This window comes from Notolepis coatsorum (assembly GCF_963971535.1).
Source record: "Notolepis coatsorum genome assembly, chromosome: 14".
NCBI lineage: Eukaryota > Metazoa > Chordata > Actinopteri > Aulopiformes > Paralepididae > Notolepis > Notolepis coatsorum.
Window position 1 is genome coordinate 37,099,909 of NC_140178.1, and position 21,453 is coordinate 37,121,361.

Genomic DNA, 21,453 nt, shown 5'->3' on the forward strand with positions numbered 1-21,453 from the left:
TCTAAACCAAGTCACCTACTAGCTATGAAGATACGATTCAACGCAAAATTTGCAGATATCCCTACTATTAAGGACCAACAAGGACTTGTTACAGACCCCAAAAAAATTAACGAGACTTTCAAAGAGTTTTACTCCAACTTGTACAAATCAGAAATGGTTTTCGATCAAAATAAACTGGATACATTTCTTAATCAAATTAACCTACCTAAACTCTCAATGGAAGACGCTAAACAGTTAGATACACCTATTACATTAGAGGAACTTAGGGAGGCTATATCTGAAATGCAAATTGGTAAGGCTCCTGGTTGGGATGGTATACCACCAGAACTGTACCTCTCATGTTGGGATGTAATTGGACCCCTATTACTCGATATGATTTTATACTCAATCAAAGAGGGGAACTTCCCCAGGGACGTCAATATGGCACTCATAACTGTCCTCCTTAAAAAGGACAAAGAACCCACCGAATGTGGTAGTTATAGACCCTTAAGTCTCCTCGGAACCGATCTCAAGCTGTATGCTAAGGTACTAGCCATCAGACTTCAAAAGCATATGACATCTTTAGTTCATCCTGATCAGACTGGCTTCATAAAAGGCCGCCTGATCACGGATAATACAAGACGGCTACTACATGTATTAGATGCCAGCAAGGATGCCATTCCACCTACAGCTGTATTATCCTTGGATGCGATGAAAGCTTTTGATAGGTTGGAATGGTCTTATTTATGGGCAGTAGTCGGAAGGATGGGGTTAGGAAACGGATTCATTAATATGATAAAAGTATTATACAAAGACCCATCGGCCATGATTATAAATTCACCTCCTCACTCTTTCCTGTGTCACGCTCATCCAGACAGGGTTGCCCTCTTAGTCCCGGACTATTTGCTCTATCCTTAGAGCCTTTAGCACAGTATATAAGACAATCCCAATCCATAGAGCCAATCTCAATTAAGGGCACACAGCATCATATTAGTTTTTTTTTTTATCCACTTTTTCTCCCTTTTTCTATATTTTCTCCCATCCCAATTTTCGTATCATCCAATTCAACCCTCCCCTGTCACGAACGCTGTTTCTTGCCTCCCACAAGCCGGCTGCAATGTGGACTAAGTCATACAGCACAAGTCCCCTCCGGTACTTGAGGTAACAGCAGTCGCATCTTTTCACCTGCGCAGCTCGATCTCTCAGTGGCGAGGAGTAACGCATGGGAGGCTCACGCTGCCCCCGACACTTCCTGATCCTACTGCGCAGGCGCACCAAACGACCTGTAGGAGTCGCTGTCCACAACGCCCGATCCCCACCCATCAGTTTCCCACCCCCTAATACGGCCAATGTGTATTAGTATGAACGACCAGCTAAACTGAAAGCAATGTGGAGCGCTGGGCTCGAACAGGCAAGCCCAGCGTCTCCGTCATTCGTGGCGAGCGCCTTGCCCACTACGCCACGTAGCCGCCCGCATCATATTAGTTTATATGCGGACGACGTAATATTGTTCATGCAAAACCCTACCACCTCACTGCCTCACCTTCTCAAGCTGATTGATGATTTCGGCAATCTATCGGGATTTAGGATAAACTGGCCAAAATCGGCCTTCCTCCCACTTAATGTCTCTGCGAAGACTACAATCCTTCCAGGAAGTATACCAATGGTAGAACACTTTAGATGTCTTGGAGTTGAAATATTCCCAACTATATGCCAAACGGTGAAGTATAATTATACAAGACTCCAAGATAGGATCACAAATGACTTTGACAGGTGGTCAAAACTTAAAAACTCAGTACAGGCCCGAGTATCAATAGTTAAGATGGATGTTTTACCTAGAATCAACTTTTTTAGTTCAATGTTACCGTTACCTCCCCCTGCTGGTTACTGGAAAAAATTACACTCCACCGCATATACATTTATTTGGAACAACAAACCTCCACGAATAAAAAGATCCACCGCACAGAGAAACAAAGCCGACGGAGGTTTAGCATTTCCAGACTTCTACCACTATTTTAAAGCATTCTCTTTAAGACCACTGATCACCTGGTTTGATTCTCAAGCATCTGTATCCTGGAGAACATTAGAAGAAAACATAATGGTACCACATAGACTGCAGGATATAGTATACACCAAATTATCAATTAAGCAATGCGACTTGAAATTTGGTCCTCTTATTACACATGTAATTCGGATATGGCGTGACACACAGAAAAAATTTACTAACCAACATAAATGGCATAGCCATACTCCCCTATTCAATAACAATGCACTCCTTATTGCACAACAACCTATCAGATATCCCAAATGGGAAAAGCAAGGCATACATACATTGGGAGATATCTTCAACGAACGGGGTTTCTGTAGCTATCATGAAATTTATAACAAATTTAACCTCACTAGCTCCACTTATTATTTCTATATACAGTTATTAGCAACTTTGAAGGCTCATGGAGTCCCATTAAAGATACCACTTGAGCACCACAGATATCACAAATTCTTCTATGAAAGGGAGACATCGAGAGGCTTCGTATCAGACTTTTATCATCACTTACTCACGTCTTCGTATGGAATCCCCCCCCTAGACTCAGTCTGGAGGAGGGATATACCAGACTTGGAAGTAGATTTTGATTGGCAAGAAGTCTGGGCAAACGTTCGACTAGCGTCACGTGTAGTAGAATTCCATTCAAACTGTGTTTATTGCACTGTATACCATGGAGCTCAGAATGGCACAACACCGACAGGTAAAATGCATTCACAAATTCTCCTGGCTTCTCTGCCGCTATCCATTTTCATTCAACAAAACAAACAAGACGTATCTGTGGTTTGAAACAGCTGCGTGGACTCAAGGCTCTGAACCAGAGTGATTGAGACAGGCAGCTGTTGATCAAATGAAGAGATAGTCTCGTTGGGACTTCCTGGGAGTAATAAACTGGGTGATTTTACACCCTAAGTGTTCTAGGCAAAAGGTCCAATACAAAGGAACTGCCTTGAGAGACGCCAGACAGTCTTTTCTATACAAAGGAGCAGTTGATCAAAGGATTTGGACTTAGAATCCACATCGTGACGTAATTCGATGTAAAACGTCACGATAAGGAGTTAGCCAATGAGAGTTGAGAGTAAGTGTCCTCCAATAGGAACACTCGAGGAGAGTTTGGAAAACGCCCGCTTGCCGTAAAACTAGAGGCGGAGCCTAAATTGGATATTAGCAAAGACTCCGTGCCAGGAGAGTCAGAACACACCCGAACAGAACCCAGGAAGCAACAAGAAACACACACCCTTTTTCTCCACAACAGACCCAGCAAGGAGGAGAAATCGACGCAGCAGAATCGAAGACGAGACGAGACGTGTTTTTAGACAGAGCTTGTTATTGAGAATTTAGACTGAATTCTACTGACCTTCGGCATAGCGAATGCTTCCGGTAGAATTCATTGCACCATTCTTTCAAAGATTTCTTTTGTAACATCTAATTGAAATCCTTTTTTCATTAAAAACGGGTTCTTTTTCAAACTGCTCAGATCTCGCTTCATTTCAACGGCCGCGCCGTATTTTCTCTCTGGGTAAGCAGTAACAGTTAAAACACTGGTTATCTGCATTTAGCACAGAGTGGATCCCAAGAGCTTGTAAAAAGGTTTAAATCACAACGCAGAAAGAAGTAATAAATAGGGAATTTAAGCTGGGAATCCACTTCACACGCAACCCGGATCATCAACAGATTAATCTTAATTATATTCATAGGACTTACCTGACTCCTATAAGATTGAACCGAATGGGGCTTAAACAAGACTCTCTATGCAACTTGTGTTCAAGGGGCGATATCGGTACATTTATACATATGTACTGGGAATGCCCCCCTGTTAAGATATTCTGGGAAGAAGTAACCACGCAATTATCAGAATTTTTATTTCTGACCATACCTGTACTGCCTTCCGTATTGTTGTTGAATGATGTTTCTCAATTAGCAGCCACTATACAGCTAAAGAGACAAATTTTGTCCGGTCTTACGGCTGCTAAAAAGCTGATAGCATCACGCTGGATTCAACCGGATAAAATGTGCCTGAAGGTATGGGTTCTTACTTATCTCGATGTGATTTATCTAGAGATATCTACAGCAAGAATTTTAGGTGTCAATGAAGCCAGCATTGCAATCTGGTTAGAAGTGGTGGAGAGAATAAAGGTTAGCATATGAATTGTAATCCTTGGTTAGAAACGAAATAATGGATGGATTATCCAAGGGGGGTCTTGAGGGGGGGGGAAGAAGAGCGAGCAAGAGCATATGTATGTATTGTATTGTATTGCAAGTATTATGTATATATCTCGTAAACTACATCTATATTGATTCAAATATTGGAATGTATAATCCTGTGATTTATTGTGGATATTTACTGTTAATACTTGTGTGTCTAGTTTTATGTCATGTCAAAAAAATAATAAAAAAATGTGTTCACAAAAATGGGAAATATTGCTTTCCTAGAATAATTTGCTCCTATTAAAACTTCACAAAATGGTGTCTCCTAACATTCAGTTCTGACTGGAGGTGTATAATGACATGTGCGTTCTGGTGACGTATACATACTGCGGCCTTCAGGCACATTTTCAGGGAAAGTGATTACCCTTATTCCATACTTTCGTTAGGTCACCTTATTTCACATTATAGTCAAACGACCTTACTTCACATTATAATCAGCGCTCAGGTTTCAGCATTGGATAAACAAGTCACAATTTACCTTAATAATATAACGTCTTTTATACCCCAGTGGCAGGTATGCACTGCTAGTATTTGATAACGTGGAAAACACCATTTTCCCTCGCGGCGAATCACAATGTGCGTGCACATAACATATTTTATATTCTTACTGACGTGGTTAAACATTCAACTCATTTCACAATTCTTGTTACTCATTTCACCTAACGTTATAACTTCTAAACAATAGTGTTTTCGGTACTTTTCACTGTGTACTGACCTGAAAGCATAGATTATGATCAAGAGGAATGAAGACACGTGTTGCTCAGTTAACTCCAAGACTCCTCTGGCGTGAGAGGGCGGAAACCGTCACCTAGGGGGACCTGGCGCATCACCTGAACTACATGGTTCCGCTCTTAACTTCCTGTCTAATCAATTCTCCATCTCACAGTCAATGTGAACTTGGTTAATTATATTAACGTATTGCTGGTAATATAAAGTTTACCATAATTCTTCTAATCATGTCAATTAGATAGGTACAATTGCAAAAGTTACACAAGATTATGCACATATTCTTGAGGATACTACAGTAGCACTCAACACTTTGATGAACATTGTTACTCAGCTGATAGAGTTGTACCCTTCCTGCTGTCTTGTTGTACAAAACTTGTAAGTCGCTTTGGATAAAAGCGTCAGCTAAATGACAAAATGTAAATGTAAATGTAGTTCAATTACTAGTTTAACTACATTTTGCAGTAGTTGGGTGGTAGTTTAACTTCATTCAAATCTCTGTAGCTTTTTGAGTAGTTATCTACTTTGGGTCATGTTAGTTTGTAATCAATTACAAACAAATGTCCCTAGACATTTAGCATTTGAGATTCTCCCCTCTGTTGCAGAGTTTAAAACCTTGTCTCCAACCTTTGTCATTCAAGTTGTACCTGTTTTAATTGCTGTGTTATCCTTCATCTTCATCTTGTTGTCTTATTGTTGTGATTTTATATGCTGTGTGATTTATATGCATTTATATTATATGCTTTTTCTTTGTGCTCATATCTGTTTGTACACTCGACGTGACTGTAAATGAGGGAAACCTCAGTTGCCTTTCAAGTTTAAATAATGGTTTGAAATTAAATTAGATTTTCCTGATTCCACCTGCTCCCTGTCCTCTCCTTAAAACACACCATTGGGCTGCCTAAGTGAGGATTGGGCTGCCCTGGTGCCTAATTGAAACACACCCACACTTTACTCTGTGTCAGTTCAGTTGCACCTCTGTGTAACAATATGAGACTCCAGAGTCAGGTTGTGATAATCTCCCGTGACGTAGTTTGAATGTAGTTTAACTACTTTTTTAAAGTAACTTTAGTTTGACAAGCACATTCTTTTATTAAGATGTAGTTTAACTACTTTTCATTGTGAAGTAGCTGGTCATTTGGCAAAGCCCGGAGCCCTATTTTCTGAAAATCCGCCTAAAATACATACCTAAGTAAATGGAATATTGCTCCACTTCTACAAGGTTCATTTGCATATTCCTGGTATCTAGGGACATCTATGGACCTCAGTGAATGTATTCCCAGTGTCAGAAATATTGTGTCTATTACTAGGCTTGCTTAAATTGTGATGAAACAGGGCGCCCCAGTGGCGAACCACATAGCGCGCTCAGCCGCGACACGGGCGACCCAGGTTCGATTCCCGAATCTGTCGTTATTTCCCGAATGTCTTCCCCCCACTCTGTCTCCCATTTCTCCTCTGTCTCTCCCTACTGGACTGCCCAGTAGTAATAAAGTGATAAAAACGCCAAAAAATGTATCTTTAAAACAAAGAAATTGTGATGAAACAAAGGAGAATATGAATTATGATTTTTCTTTGCATCTTTGACAGTGAATAACATCATGCTAAAAATGACCAGACATGAAAAACTGCCACTGATCTCGTTCAGTACCTGTCATGGTTTTTGCTTTATTTCATCTCCTGTGAGGGATAGCTGTCAATCCCTGGTCTCTGTGGTTAATTGCCTCATGGGTCGGCAGGTGTGTGGGCTTGATTGCACCTGATTCAGTGCAGCTGTGCCTGTGGCAATGCTGAGTCTATTTAAGTTTGGATCTCGCAGTGTCAACTGCTTATTAATTTCCTTGGGTTGGCTATCCTTTTGGTCAGGCTTATTATATTTAAGTGTAGCGCTGCCCATGCTATTCAGCATTTAGCCTTCTTTGTAGCCATCCTTGTTTTCGGCTACTGGCTTATTTTACACTTTATTTTATAGAGGCTGAGCCCTTTATGGTAGTGTTTCCTTTTGTTCTTTTGGAACTGTCCTTTGCACATAAACTCCCTTGGTGGAGGTTTATTGTTTTATGTTTTCAATATAAACTCTGTTTTTAGGAGTTGCCTTTGTGGCTTATTTATTTTTCTACAATACCTCTTTAATGAGTGTCGTCCTGTTTTTTGGACTTTACTTATTTTCTTAATTACTCACTTTGAGGCTTCCACCTGTAAAGGTTGTTTTTTGTTGTTTATTTTCCCCCTTCTCCTTAACTCATTCCCCGCCATCGACGAGTATACTCGTTATAGCCCACCAATTGTTGGACGCCAACAACGAGTATACTCGTTATTATGATTAGGGATGTCCCGATCGCATTTTTTTGCTCCCGATCCGATCCAGATCATGTGATTTTGTGTATCTGCCGATACCGATCTTTCCCGATCCGATCTTTCACATTAGTTACCAATTTGACACATTTTTGTCAGAAACTGGCGAAGCGAGACAAGCCCCTCTGTTGCCTCAATAGCCACAGTCGAGCGTGGCGGCTCACATTACATTCACCCTGAGCCCCTGAGCTTCCAAACTTCTGACATTTTGTCTAGCTGCTCCGAGTCATCAGGTGGACATAACCTGCCGGTGTTGCGGGAGCGACACGTTGTGAGGTCTGCTATTTTCGGCATACGTCACTGTCGTGCAACGGTGTAAATCAAAGGAAATGCGTTTGTTTTGGCAAATTATTCGGCTCTGTGCGACAATAAATAAATGAATGATGATATGTAATTTAAAACCAGAAACGTGAAGATGGTCAAGTTTGTTGAATAAAAAAAAAAATATATATTTTTTTTTTACTCCCGATTTTTTCCCCCCGATCCCGATCTTCTGAAAATCATGTGATCGGCCCGATCATGTGATCGGAACGGGACATCCCTAATTATGATTGTTATTTCTTTTATTCGCTATTTCCATTCATAATTCATCCTGGAAGGCTGTGGTACTGTGTGGCAATGTGTCTGAGATCGCAACGGTCCGATACCGCCGCCTGGTGGTATGCGGCCGATGTCGCACTTCCTTTCTGACTGTGTATGTACAGTCGCCTTTTTATTTTTACCAGGGTGCCACCATTTTGAAACTCATTTCAAATCTGATTGTTGCTACAGTACATGCTAGAAATAGGCGAGACAAACTAACTGTGCTCCCATATATTGTTATGGTTTGTATGAGACCCCAACAGCACAACACAGACAGGTAGATCAGAGTTAGCCAAACACAAATGGCGTATTTATTTCTACAACAGAAATGTGCAAAACTGTTCCTTTAAGGACAAAAAATGCATTGGAGAAAAAACAGCCGTCCAGAGAATTGAGGGGAAAAAATAGGAACGTCCCCTTTAACACTTTCAGTGCCACGAGGTGGCGCCAGAGTTAGCTCTTGAATGCCACCATCGGCGCCAATGTTACGCTTAATATCGCCTAATCTATGTTTTAAATTATGGCTATGTGTCTAATCTGCCCGTCGCTTATCAAAGAATCCTTTTCCAGTCAGTGCTGTCAAGGCAGATTGGTTTTTTATCGCTTCATTTCCGTTTGAGAGCATTTTAAAAAGCACCCGTTTTGAGGTTGTTGTGGAAAATGTGTATATGGAGTGGACTAGTTTAATATAGGTCAACTAGCAGTACTGAAAGACACTAGGGCGACGGTCCGGCTGATGTTCTTAAAACAAATTGGATAGGGACAGATAGACATTTCAGTACATTACATCTTGTTCTTTTAATCTTGTAACATCTTGTTCTCTCTTTCACACACACACATATACACACACACATCTCACTCACTCACATACACACACTCATTTTCTCTTTCATTAATCTCGACTCCAGACTCCAGCTTTATCTCTCTTCGATGTTAAATCTATGTGTCATCTTAATGTTTTTTATCTCTCTTCGATGTTAAATCTATGTGTCATCTTAATGTCTTTATCTCTCTTCGATGTTAAATCTATGTGTCATCTTAATGTACGTCATGTCATATCTGAGATAATATGTCACGTCATCATATCTGTCATGTGGGGGCAGGGCTGGGAAGGTATTTATCTGGGGGGCACGGGGGTTGAGAGGGTAGAGTGTTTTTGTTCAAGCTGTGGTGACCGTCTGCTAGATCCATAGCTCTGCTGTTAAAACTTTCTTTCATTAAATAAATTGCCTGTTGAAATTGGAAATATCGTCTCCTGCTGTGTTAACAACCATCACCCACAACATTTGGTGACCCTTGACCTGTAGATCGCCCTGCCGGGCCCTTCATACGGCCAGCTCCTGACCTCTCCCGTAGACATTCTGGCGGTGTCGACAAGATAAGGTGAGCGTTGTGCTTTTTATTATAATGTCCGTGAGAGATTCTGCGGGAGGAAAAAGTGAGCTGGCTGTGTGACTGGTTTGGATGGACGACTAGAAACGAACATGAGTGGTGAGAGTGTTTTTGTTCAAGCTGTGGCGCCCCCTCTGCCCTCCATCGAGGAAGGGGGGGAGAAGATAAGACTACAACCAAAAGGGGTGTTTCCCGGAGGACCGCAAGGGCATGTTTTTGATTTTGACCATTCCCCCGTTACAGGCGGGGATACTTACCACTAAACTAACGAGGATCGGGTTGTGAAATGTGCGGTGTCAATGTTGGTGTCAGCAATACGCCCTCAGCAGTATCACAATATGTGTGTAATCATCATCCATTGGAGTGCAGAGCGTAACAGAATGAGATTGAGTTTAGAGGTGGGACGGTGGACGGTGACGCTAAAAGAGGCAACGAAGTTCTGCTCGCTACCATCTGCCTCTAAATACTACTTAAGATCCGTTTCATGTTGGGCCGCTGAATGCACGGTGCGCATAGACCGTCCTGAGAGGCATATAGTGCGTGCATATGCCAACGCTACATTGACGGAGGTAGTAGACGTGGACGGGAGAGCTGACGTCTCCATTTGCGCAACTGCGGTGGGGGTAGAAAGGAGGGTTGAGCCTGTCCCGAACCAAGCACAGGGGACAGGGGTGAGGGGAAAAAGGGGGGTCAAGGACACTGAGTCGGAAGAGGTGGGGGGACAGGATATGTTCCAGAGGACAGCCGGAACGTTGAAGGACTCAGTGGGCTCACTCTGGGCCAGGTTGAGGGGTTTGCTTCCTCCTGGGGAACAAGATGGGGGCGACTATGACTATGACGAGGAAGACCCGGAGGCTGACCCGATGTATAGGGCGGCTTTAGGGAATGAGTGGTTTAAGTGGGTCCAGTACACGAGCGCGCAGAATCAGATAGAGGATTGTTATGTCTGCTCCAAGGCACGTCCGGATAGGCTGCTGGTGAAGGGCACGAAGTTCAGTTGGGCTCAGTGTGACAGGGACGCAGAGGCATGGGAGGGGCCCCATAATAGTCGCCCTTGGTGCGAGGCAGAGTGTTTGGGGTTTCTCGGCTCTAGTCGTTTTAAGGCGGCAGGAAACGTCACGGATTTCAAGGATGTCACTATGCGGGAACGTTGTAGGAAATTGGATGTACGTGTGCAGGGGGTAGCGACGGGGTTGCCAATACCCAGAGGTGTCAAACTATGGCTGACCAAGGATTTCGAGTGCTTGCAAAAGGAGGGGACCCGGGACGTAGGGGAGGTGGCAGAGGGGCGGTGCACTACTATTTGGAGCATCACAACTAACTGCACGAAAGAAGGAAAGTGTGGACACGGGGTCGTGTTAAAGGGAGTGGATACCAACCCACGGCCTGTAGCTTGCCCTTTTCATGTCCAGGATATAGCACTGGCGGACCAATACTGGCTCTGCGGCGGTAGGAGGTTGAGGAATACACTTCCTTTAGATTGGTCAGGTAGATGTGCCCGGGTTCAGGCGATCATGCCAATGGTGGTCCTACCATTATCAGTGACGGAAGGACCTTCTGAGTCTCCTATCTCTCGAACGAAGCGTAGCTACAAGGCAGACCCAAGGGTGTATCTGGACAGCATAGGACAGCCAAGGGGCATTCCAGCCGAGTTCATGGCTAAGAATGAGATTGCGGCAGGGTTTGAGTCTATTCTGCCATGGATATCGGTCAATAAGAACACCGGGTGGATCAACTATTTGTTTTACAATCAGCAGCGGTATCTCAACTACACCGAGGAGGCGTTGGATGCAATGGGGGACCAGATGCACGCGACCAGTACGGTGGCGTGGCAGAATAGACAGGCTCTGAACTGGTTAATGGCGGAGAAGGGTGGAGTCTGTTCCATGTTTGGACAGTACTGCTGCACATTCATTCCGACGAATGTGGGGCCAGGGGGAAAGTTCTCCGAGGCCATGGCTAAGATGAAGGATTTGAGGGAGGAGTTGAGGGGGAATTCTGGCCGGAATGAAGAATGGTGGGGGAGTGGGGTGTTTGAAAGATTGGGACAGTGGGGAAGCATAATGATGCAGACGGGGATATCCATTGGGGTGGCAGGGTTGATATTGGTTCTCCTTTTCTGTTGTGGTATGCCTCTCTTGGGTAGGCTGGTAACTTCACACGTAACGAGCCGAATGCTGATGGTGGGGCAGAAAGAGATTGAGCCACCAATCGGGCCATGCCCTCAGCTCTATGCTGCCTTAAAGGGAGACGAGGGGATGGAGGATTAGGGGTATGGTGAGGAAGGGACATTTTCTTTTTGTTTTGTTCAGTTTTGTTTGTTTTATTCCTTTGACTAGGCGTATGGTGAGGAAGGGACATTTTCTTTTTGTTTGGTTCAGTTTTGTTTGTTTTATTTTTTTTTACTTCAAAAAAAAAAAAAAAAAAAAATGGAAAGAGAAAACAACATGTAAGGTTTTTTTTGAAGATATTTTGTATTGGTTCTTTCCTTTAAGAGTGACGGGGATGGTCTGAGTGGATGGTTTATTTTTTATTATTTTGGTTTATTTTTCTCATGGTCCTGGTCAAACCGGAATGGGAAGGGGCATCGGTATGGAATGGTACGGAGTGTCGGTTCTGAGCCTGAGGAAGCATTGAGAAGAAGTGTTCTGGGGATCGGTTCTGGGGACTGAAGGGACAAAGGGGGGGGCTGACGCAGTGGGCAAGATGGGCACCTCCCGTCCTGGCATGTCGTGACATGTTTCGACAGGCCGGGAGGTGTGAAGATGGGGGGGACACGTTGTGAGGTCGGGACCAGCGCCTCCCGTCCAGGCATGGGGACATGTTTCTACGGGGACTGGAGGTGTGGCGTGGTGGTTGCTGTATTGGCAAAATGTGACTTTTGGCAATACGGTGAAGAGACTATGGCGTGGGCATGGAAGGGGGGCTGAGCGATGGACACTAGGATTCAATGTTATGGAAGAGACAATGTCATTTTTTTGGGGAGGGATGTTCTATGTTTAGTTCTGACGGTCAACTTCTCCTTTCCCTGATGAGAGTCGCGGTTTCCGGCCGGAACTGTGGCTCATTTGGTAAGCGGTGGAGGTTGGGGGGATTTGTCTGTCAGGTTAGGATTATAAATTGGGGTATTTTTTTTTGATGTTTTATTATTACTCTTGTTTTGAGCGGTTTTGTGTTTATTGTGAGAACGGTAGTCAGCCTTTGTTGGTCCGTTAGGGGTCCAGTGAATGAAGCGAGGTTTCTTGTTTGGATTAGGCATTTAAACTTGTATTATATAAATATGGTTTAGGGAGGGGGTAGGCACCTCGAACCTCTAGGCCATAACAGGCGGCAGTGGGCTCGCAAGAGTCTGGGCGCACGTTAAACACATAATAGTGCTGGGGAGTGACTGAAGGCCCTCGTGCGTAACGAGGTATGAAATAACATACCACTGTGGTACCGTCTAGTCGGCCCAGGAAACGTCGCACGTAAGTTGGTGTGGGCACTGGGTGGTACGTGGGCGACAGTCCACACCTAGGAGCAGGGCGGTGCACCGTAGGGGGCACAGCTCCTGCCGTGAACAGGCAAGGCTGGCGAAAACGGTCAATATTTCCATGCCCGGAGCAAGCGGGGTGGGGACAAGACCGTCGGTTTCTAAACTGAGTGGCTGATAGGTACTACGGACAGTCAGCCGCTTGGGGTCCTGACTTGATGACGGACTATGCGGTCGCTATCGACTGGGTCGCCAGCCGGTTGGGAGAGCGTTATGACCCTGTTTATAGTCACAGACACGCGGGATGTGGGACCGTGAGTGACTGGACAACAGTGGCATGAATGCACCTGGCTCAATGTACAGTCAGGCCACAGTAACCTTACTAACCGATACAGGGTTAGTAGGCGAGTTGTGCTTCTGTGATCAGCAGGTTTGAAAAGAACCACTGGGAAGCAGAAGGGTAAGGGGTGTCAATTCAGAGGAATCTGGATTGTCTCTCCTAAGGTTGGAAAGGGACCCAGCCTTAAACTGCACCTGAAGGTAAAATAAGGGGACTGCTTCCGTTCATGAGAGGAGACCTTACCGCCGGAAGTGGAGACCTGCATCTCTGTTGGGGGAGAGGGGCCGATGTCGGACAAGGCAGTCCTAAGAAAGGAGCTGGTTGTTGCGTCGTAGCGGACTGCCTAAACCTTACGGGGAGAGGTGCATCTAAGTAGGGGAAGGAGTGCATCCGAACGGGAGGAGGGTACTCTTAACTGAAAGGAGGTTAAAAGGGTCAAAGCGTCTCGTTTTAATTAGACGTTCACATTTTCTTGGTTATATGATTTGGGTGGGACCAGGGATAGCCCCAAATGGGGGAATGTTGTGGAAAATGTGTATATGGAGTGGACTAGTTTAATATAGGTCAACTAGCAGTACTGAAAGACACTAGGGCGACGGTCCGGCTGATGTTCTTAAAACAAATTGGATAGGGACAGATAGACATTTCAGTACATTACATCTTGTTCTTTTAATCTTGTAACATCTTGTTCTCTCTTTCACACACACACATATACACACACACATCTCACTCACTCACATACACACACTCATTTTCTCTTTCATTAATCTTGACTCCAGACTCCAGCTTTATCTCTCTTCGATGTTAAATCTTTGTGTCATCTTAATGTTTTTTATCTCTCTTCGATGTTAAATCTATGTGTCATCTTAATGTCTTTATCTCTCTTCGATGTTAAATCTATGTGTCATCTTAATGCACGTCATGTCATATCTGAGATAATATGTCACGTCATCATATCTGTCATGTGGGGGCAGGGCTGGGAAGGTATTTATCTGGGGGGCACGGGGGTTGAGAGGGTAGAGTGTTTTTGTTCAAGCTGTGGTGACCGTCTGCTAGATCCATAGCTCTGCTGTTAAAACTTTCTTTCATTAAATAAATTGCCTGTTGAAATTGGAAATATCGTCTCCTGCTGTGTTAACAACCATCAGCCACAACAAGGTAAAAAACAGTCCATTCTGGACCATTCTATGATAATCGTCTTTTAATGGAATATTCCAGAACGTTGATATTTGTCGGCCTATTTATGAATCGCTTTCAAATAAACGCTAGATGATCGATATTATACGTGCACGCACGCACATTCGAGCCACGCACGGATAATCGCTGTGTTCATTTCCTCTTGGATTTTTACAGTGAAACCGATAGAGCCCATTTCACAAAACAGCTTATATCTTCATCAAAATGAGTCTGATTATCCTAACACTGATAACATAGATTCCTTACCTGACATCAGATGGTATCCAACTGGTATATTCCAATTCCTGATCACCATTCTAAAAAATCGATAAGTGTATAGATCCAACGTGATACAGTAGTACACATGATTCCACGGGGCTCAGAGGATCCAGAATGAACTCTGATAACCCCGGCTGCATCAGTGGACTGGAAAATGTGGAGTACAGGATTTTTTCCCCCATCCATTTTCATTGAGTCCATTCCAAAATCCCTTATGTCATCTGGGAGACGATAGGGGGCGCTTTTTTCCACATCTGATCGCCGGCGGCGCTCGGGTAGACTAGGGTAGGCTCACGTGATGCAATATGATTTCAGATCGCTAAAAAAGAAAAAGAAAAAATTCAGAGAAATCTCGTGAGTGGCTTTCAACGAGATATTAATAATTCCGAGAAAACTCGTGAGTGGCATAGAAAGTGTTAAGGGACAATGTCAATAGCACGGGGCCCAGTCCAGTAACGAAGAAATTAAATACTTCCTCCAAGGGATTTAGGAATAACAAGCGAAGGCGGACGAAAGCCCAGAGTCCAGGATAATGTTCAGGGGGAAAAGTCCTATCAAAGACTCACCAGGGGCAACGTCAAAGGTAAACAAAAGCACAGGTCCAACGGGGAAGCGATAGCGTCTTGCGCAGGAGACCTAACAGCTAAACTCTTCGGGGTGGCCGGGAAGCGATAGCGTCTCGCGCAGGAGACCTAACAGCTAAACTCTTCGGGGTGGCCGGGAAGCGAGCGTCTCGCGCAGGAGACCTCGGGAGTAACAGCAGAAGGATGAGTGAACACAAAACGACCCGACGACGAGTGGCAGGCAGTCAGCGTATATGAACCCTCCCGACGAGCTGATTGTGAATCAATCTCAGGTGCGTGACGTTTATTGATTGGCTCGCCCCTCGAGCCCTCACAGTACCCCCCCCTCCACGGGAGCCACCTGGCGACCTGCCTGGCCCATCGGGTTGGGAACGCTGAAAGACAGAGAGCAGGTCAGGGGTCATGACGTAAAGGTGACTCACCAGGATCTCCCGGGGTCCCAGCGAGCCGAGTCCCTCGACCGGGTAGGGCAACTGCTGTAACGATGTCCCGTAAGGCCGCAGTCGAGGCAAAGACCGAGCCTGTATCGGTAATCCGGTTCGGCCGGACTAAGGCGTGCGCGTCCCAGCTGCATGGGTTCCTCCCCGGTCACGGGCTGGGAGGTGGAGGACGCACTAACCGCAGGAGCGACAGGACGAGAAGCAGTCCAGTCTCGAGTGCGGGAAAACTGGGGAATGGTTGGGGGTCCCTGCCGGGCTCGCTCGCGCCCCCTCTCCCGGAGGCGTCCATCGATGCGGATGGCGAGGCGGATCAGGTCCTCGAGCAGGGCGGGCTCCTCCTGGGTGGCAAGCTGGTCCCTCACAGCCTCGTTAAGGCCCCTCCGGAATATGACGCGAAGCACCCTGTCGTCCATACCGCTCTCGGCTGCGGCCAGCCTGAACTCCAGCGAGTAGTCAGTAACACTGCCACTGCCCTGCAGGAAAGTGCCCAGCCGAACCCCCGAGTCCTGGCCACTAGCTGGGTTGGGGGGCGCGGGGTCAGCTGCGACGGCGGGGGGTAGGTTAACTGGGGCTCCAGCAACAGGTTGGTTTAACAGCAGGGTGTCAAGTGCTGTACCGAGGGCCTGCAGCAGCTGCAGGATATCTGCCCTAACACCGTCTGTGTCGGCTGGGGTCGACATGGTCGGGTCGTAATATTATGGTTTGTAAACAACCCCAACAGCACGACACAGACAGATAGTTCAGAGTTAGCCAAAAACTATGGGCGTATTTATTTACAAAACAGAAAAGAGCAAAAACAACAAAAAGCATTCAGGGGTAATGTCCTTGAGCAGAGTAGGCTCTGCGGCGCTGCGCCCCTGGCTCTGCGGCTCTGCAGCTTCTTGTATATCCACTCGGGGAGGAACAGAGAGAAAGGGAATGTCAATAAACGAGCATAGGGATTACGAGGCAGTTCAGTAAAAAAGCTGAGTCCAGTACTAACACAAAGCGACACATCTTCAGTGTTTACCAAACACACAAAAAACAGAAAGGTCTTGAGTCCAGGAAAAAACGAGGAAAAACAGAGCACCAAAAATATACTTCCAAAACTCACCAAGGGGCAACGTGAGATATGGGGCACGGGTCCAAGGAGGCAGAGAGGGGCAACAGCGGCGACCTCCAAGGCGTACTGGAGAAACAACACGGGAGGAACAAGCAGCAGGCGGTGGTAAGCAAATCGACCCGACACTGAACGTTCAGAAACCCTGAGTATATAAGGGCTCCCATCGGGCTGATTTGAAACTCCCTTCAGGTGCGTGAAGGTAATTGGTACCTGGAAGCGTGCAGCACTGGGCCAGCCCTCACATATATGCCAATAACGTTAAGTTTTGTGCTTTATTATCCCGAGTAATAAGAGATATTAAAGAAATTCATACAGAAGTAATTTGCTTGAAGCCCCATAGAGGCCTTTGGGAAGTGTCGTTCGGAAAATTCCAATGCTCATCGAAAGCTCTCGTTGTCCAATTCCCGATGTTCAATTTTTCCAAAATGGTCGACTTTCGCAACCAAAACAATAGAAAAACGAAAATGGAAATCTATCTAATAACACTTTAACCTATTGGTAAACTAATGTATTGATGATAATATACATTATAACTGCTGTTGTGACATGGTTATGATGTTTATACTTGAATACGTTTGAAAAATAAAACGATACTTTTGTCAGACAGTCTAGACAGATTGATTTATGACGTGATGTCATTTGCGGTCCACCGATGGACCGCACGGGTGGAAGAGGTTAAAGTACTTTCAAAGTATACTTTTAAAGTATTCTAATGGCTACAGGATATCATCAATGTGTGTGGTCGGGGGGGGGGGGGATACTGCTTCTCCATTTACACTGATATCTATCATTTGCAGTTTGTTCACAATATTACTCAAGATACCGAGGCACAATTTCGAGATAGCCTCACCCCAACCCTAACCCTAACCACACTGTTACATTAAACTAACCCTAACCCTAACTCTAACTCTAACCCTAACTTTCTATCTTAACATTAAAACAAACCTCTGGCGGTCAGGTGGCGTAGCGGAGATTGTGCTCGTCACCAATGCAAGAGGCTGCGGTCTCGACTCCCGGAGAGTCAGCATTGCCTTGGCTTGGGCTGATCGCTATACTAACTCGTTTGGCTGAGTTAGGGGGAGGGAAGCCGTGGGTGGGTCCTGGGCGTTGTGGACAGCGACCCCTACAGTTCGGTCGGGGCGCCTGCACAGCGAGGGTAGGATCTGGAGAGAGGTAGTGCGACCTTCCACACGTTACACTCTCCCAGTGAGAATCTGCGCTGCCAGGCTGGCTGCCGGCTGGCTGCACATGCGTCGGAGGAAAGCATGTGACAGTCTCCGGCCTCTCGGACCAACAGTAGGGGGGGGGGGGGGGGGGGGGGGGGCGCAACAACCAGGAAGGGGGTTGGGAATTGGCATAACGACTAACAGTGGGATGGGAGAAAGATCGGAAAAAGGAGGGGAAAAAGATAATAATATTTTTTTTTAAAACATTAAAACAAACCATCATCATCATTTGTATCAGGGTGGGTGGCTTGGTCTATTGGTGAGTGCACTCACCCCCCCCCAACACAAGCATTGTTAGTTCAATTCCTGGTCATGCTGTTGTATGCTGTTCATTTTTCGTTCTTATTTGGTCTGGTCCGAGAGACAGGTGCATTCAGCTGCAGGAGGGCAACGCCAGAGAGGACCAACGTCTTTAATAAAACCTCCACGTTTTAGCCGTGAAAGCCTACAGCAGGGCGTTCTGCACTGCTGTGGAAGGATTTCACAGTCGAAACATGTTGAAGTTACGAGGTTTCAGACAGAAGGTCCGTTACTCACGTCAAATAAGACTGGCAACCACCTGTCTCACATTTTACTTTCTGCAAACAAACCGGCCTGATTCATTAAGTCAAGGCATGACTCACACACCAACAAACTTCTCCGTCTCTGTACCGTGTGCGTGTGCGTGTGTGTGTGTGTGTGTGTGTGTGCGTGTGTGCGTGTGTGTGTGTGTGTGTGTCTCTCACCATGCCAGGAGAGACGTGAAGACATGGATTGACACTCCATATCTCCCCCGAAGCCCTTCTCCTCAGCCGGGCCAGATTAAGAGCTTACCAGGCAAGGCGAACACTAAAGCTGGCTAATTCTCACCCAGGCACAGAGAGCTAAGGCTAACCAGAGCCCCGTGGAGCGTCGTTCCTCCGAGCAGCTGTGATAGAGGGAGTGGGACAGAGAAGGAGGCGGGAGAAACCACAATCCTTCATGTGACAATACGCACCACAGATTTAATGGAACTAGTGACTGTTGTAGACTATTTTAGATGTCTATTAATCCCAAGATACTTTTATTTCATATTGCTTTTGTCCTCAATATCATGTAATCTAGGTGTGTCAGGTTATTAAAATTACTACGGAGTGAATGAATGAACGAGTGGATGATCAAACAGAGGCAACAGAAGAAGAACCATTTTTGTGTCTCTTGGTGTAGATTATTTACCTCCAGTATCGGAGGGCGGTTATGATTGGTTGAAAACAAAAAGAGGAGACAATGAAACATGGGCCCTGCCACAGGAACCTTTCCCACAGCGTTCCATCAGGCTCACTATCACAAACACACGGCCATTCATCTCAACTTGGCTTCTTTTTCTTCGCACTTCCGAGACTAAGAAGCAAGCAAACCCCATCCATCTCAGTATATCTTTAGTAAACAAGAGGAAGGCATGCGAGAGAGAGAGAGAGAGAGAGAGAGAGAGAGAGAGAGAGAGAGAGAGAGAGAGAGAGAGAGAGAGAGAGAGAGAGAGAGAGAGAGAGAGAGAGAGAGAGAGAGAGAGAAAGAGAGAGAGAGCGATAGAGAGAGAGAGAGAGAGAGAGAGGGGGGGGGGGGGAAGGAGGAGAGCGAGAGTGGGATGAAGACAGAGGAATAGAGGGGGGCATGATTTGTGCGTGTGCTCTCCTGTGGGCAGAGGACAATGCAACGTGGCCGGGCAGCGTCAGAGCCTCATGCCAGGGGGGAATAGGCTGCCACATGGTGCCCCCGTGAGCCAGGCCAACGTGGAGGGGGATGAGGGCCACAATGTATGTATATGTGTGTGTGTGTGTGTGTGTGTGTGTGTGTGTGTGTGTGTGTGTGTGTGTGTGTGTGTGTGTGTGTGTGTGTGTGTGTGTGTGTGTGTGTGTGTGTGTGTGTGAGTTTGTGCAAGTGTGTGCGCACGCCTGCACTCCCTATAATGTATGTATATGTCTGTGTGTGTATGTGCGCACGTGTGTGTGTGTGTGTGTGTGTATGTGTTTGCGCGAGCGTGTGTGTGCACGCTTGCACTCCCTATATGTGTGAGTGATCGTGTGTGCTCAGAAGAGCGGCAGAGAGGTGTATCTGTGTGTTTTCTGTAATGTATGTATATTAATGTGTGCGTGTGAGGGTGTGAGTCGGGGGGATGGGGGGGTGGGGGGTGAGAGATGGTGGTGAGGGAGGGGGGAGTCCCAGTTCCTGTTTGCATCTTAAATTCCTCAACATCTGTTCATCCCTTCTCTGTAGTACGAGCGGGTTGCGTGTTTGTTTGTGCGTGTGCGCACGTGTATGTGCATGTGTGCATGTTTGTGTGCGCGTAAGCGAGCGCGTGCACATGCGCGCACCCATGCATGCGGACGTACGCGTGTGTGTTTGTGTGTGTGTGTGTTTGTGTAAGCGAGTGTGCGGACGTACCTGTGTGTGTGTGTGTGTGTGTGTGTGTGTGTGTGTGTGTGTGTGTGTGTGTGTGTGTGTGGTTACATGTGAGGGAGTGTTTGTGTCTGGCTGCATGTGCGCGCTCTGCTGAAGGTGCTGGTTGTTACCCACACCTTAATTAGAGGGAGACAGAGACCCATTTCCAACAATACATGCAGGTAATGTGAGGAGCTCCCAGAGAATACAAAGTGCTCCGCTCACCTCCGCCACGGCACTGTTACTAAGACCAAGACCCGCGTCAGAGACCACCATCTTAATGCCAGCACCTCCCAGAATACTGCATGTTCAAACAATACTGGGCCACATGGTACTGACCGTCCATTGGACTCAAGTAAGTATAGGAACCGACCCGTCCTGTATATGAACACGAGTGAGAATGAACATTTCTGCCGTAGCCTCGGATGAGTAAGCCTGCATGCCTACAGTTTAGTCTGTATGCGAGTATCTGAGGTAGAGAGACGGCGAAAGACGCGTTTGAGCATTTGTGTGTCATAATGCATGTATGAATGTGGAATTACAAAGATTCGGACATCAAATATTTACGTCCCGCGTGTTGTCTCCTGAGTGAGACTGACAAGAGTTTCAAAGACAACGTGATGCAAAGACATACTGCTCTGGGCCGCTCTTTGTCTTTGCGCGCGCACACACACACACACACACACACACACACACACACACATACAACCTCTTCCACCGACACAATGGGTTTAGCACCCCTCGCTAACCCCAGTGCCAATCCTGGACAAATCTTATGCCACCTAAATGCCAACCTTGCCAAACTTATGTCACTTCAGAACAGGCGCTGTGTCAACTCTGCACCATACATATGCCAACCCTATGCCCTCCACATGCCAACCTCATGCCACCTCAGTGGCAATCCTTAGACAACAATGTGCCAATGAAAGACCCCTGTCTGGAGAGGGTGTTGAATCCTTTTTTTGGTATTAAACACCTAACTATTTAGTATGGAACTCCAAAGGTCAAAAGCCGCTGGTGTATTCGGATCCAACACAAATCTGTCTTTTGGTTCTCCTTCACTGGATGCAATTAGCAATGAAATCCTCCTCTGAAGCCCTGCTAAAGCTCTAATCTCAGGGTGTGTGGGTCCCTTCCTCTCACTCATCTACCAGGCT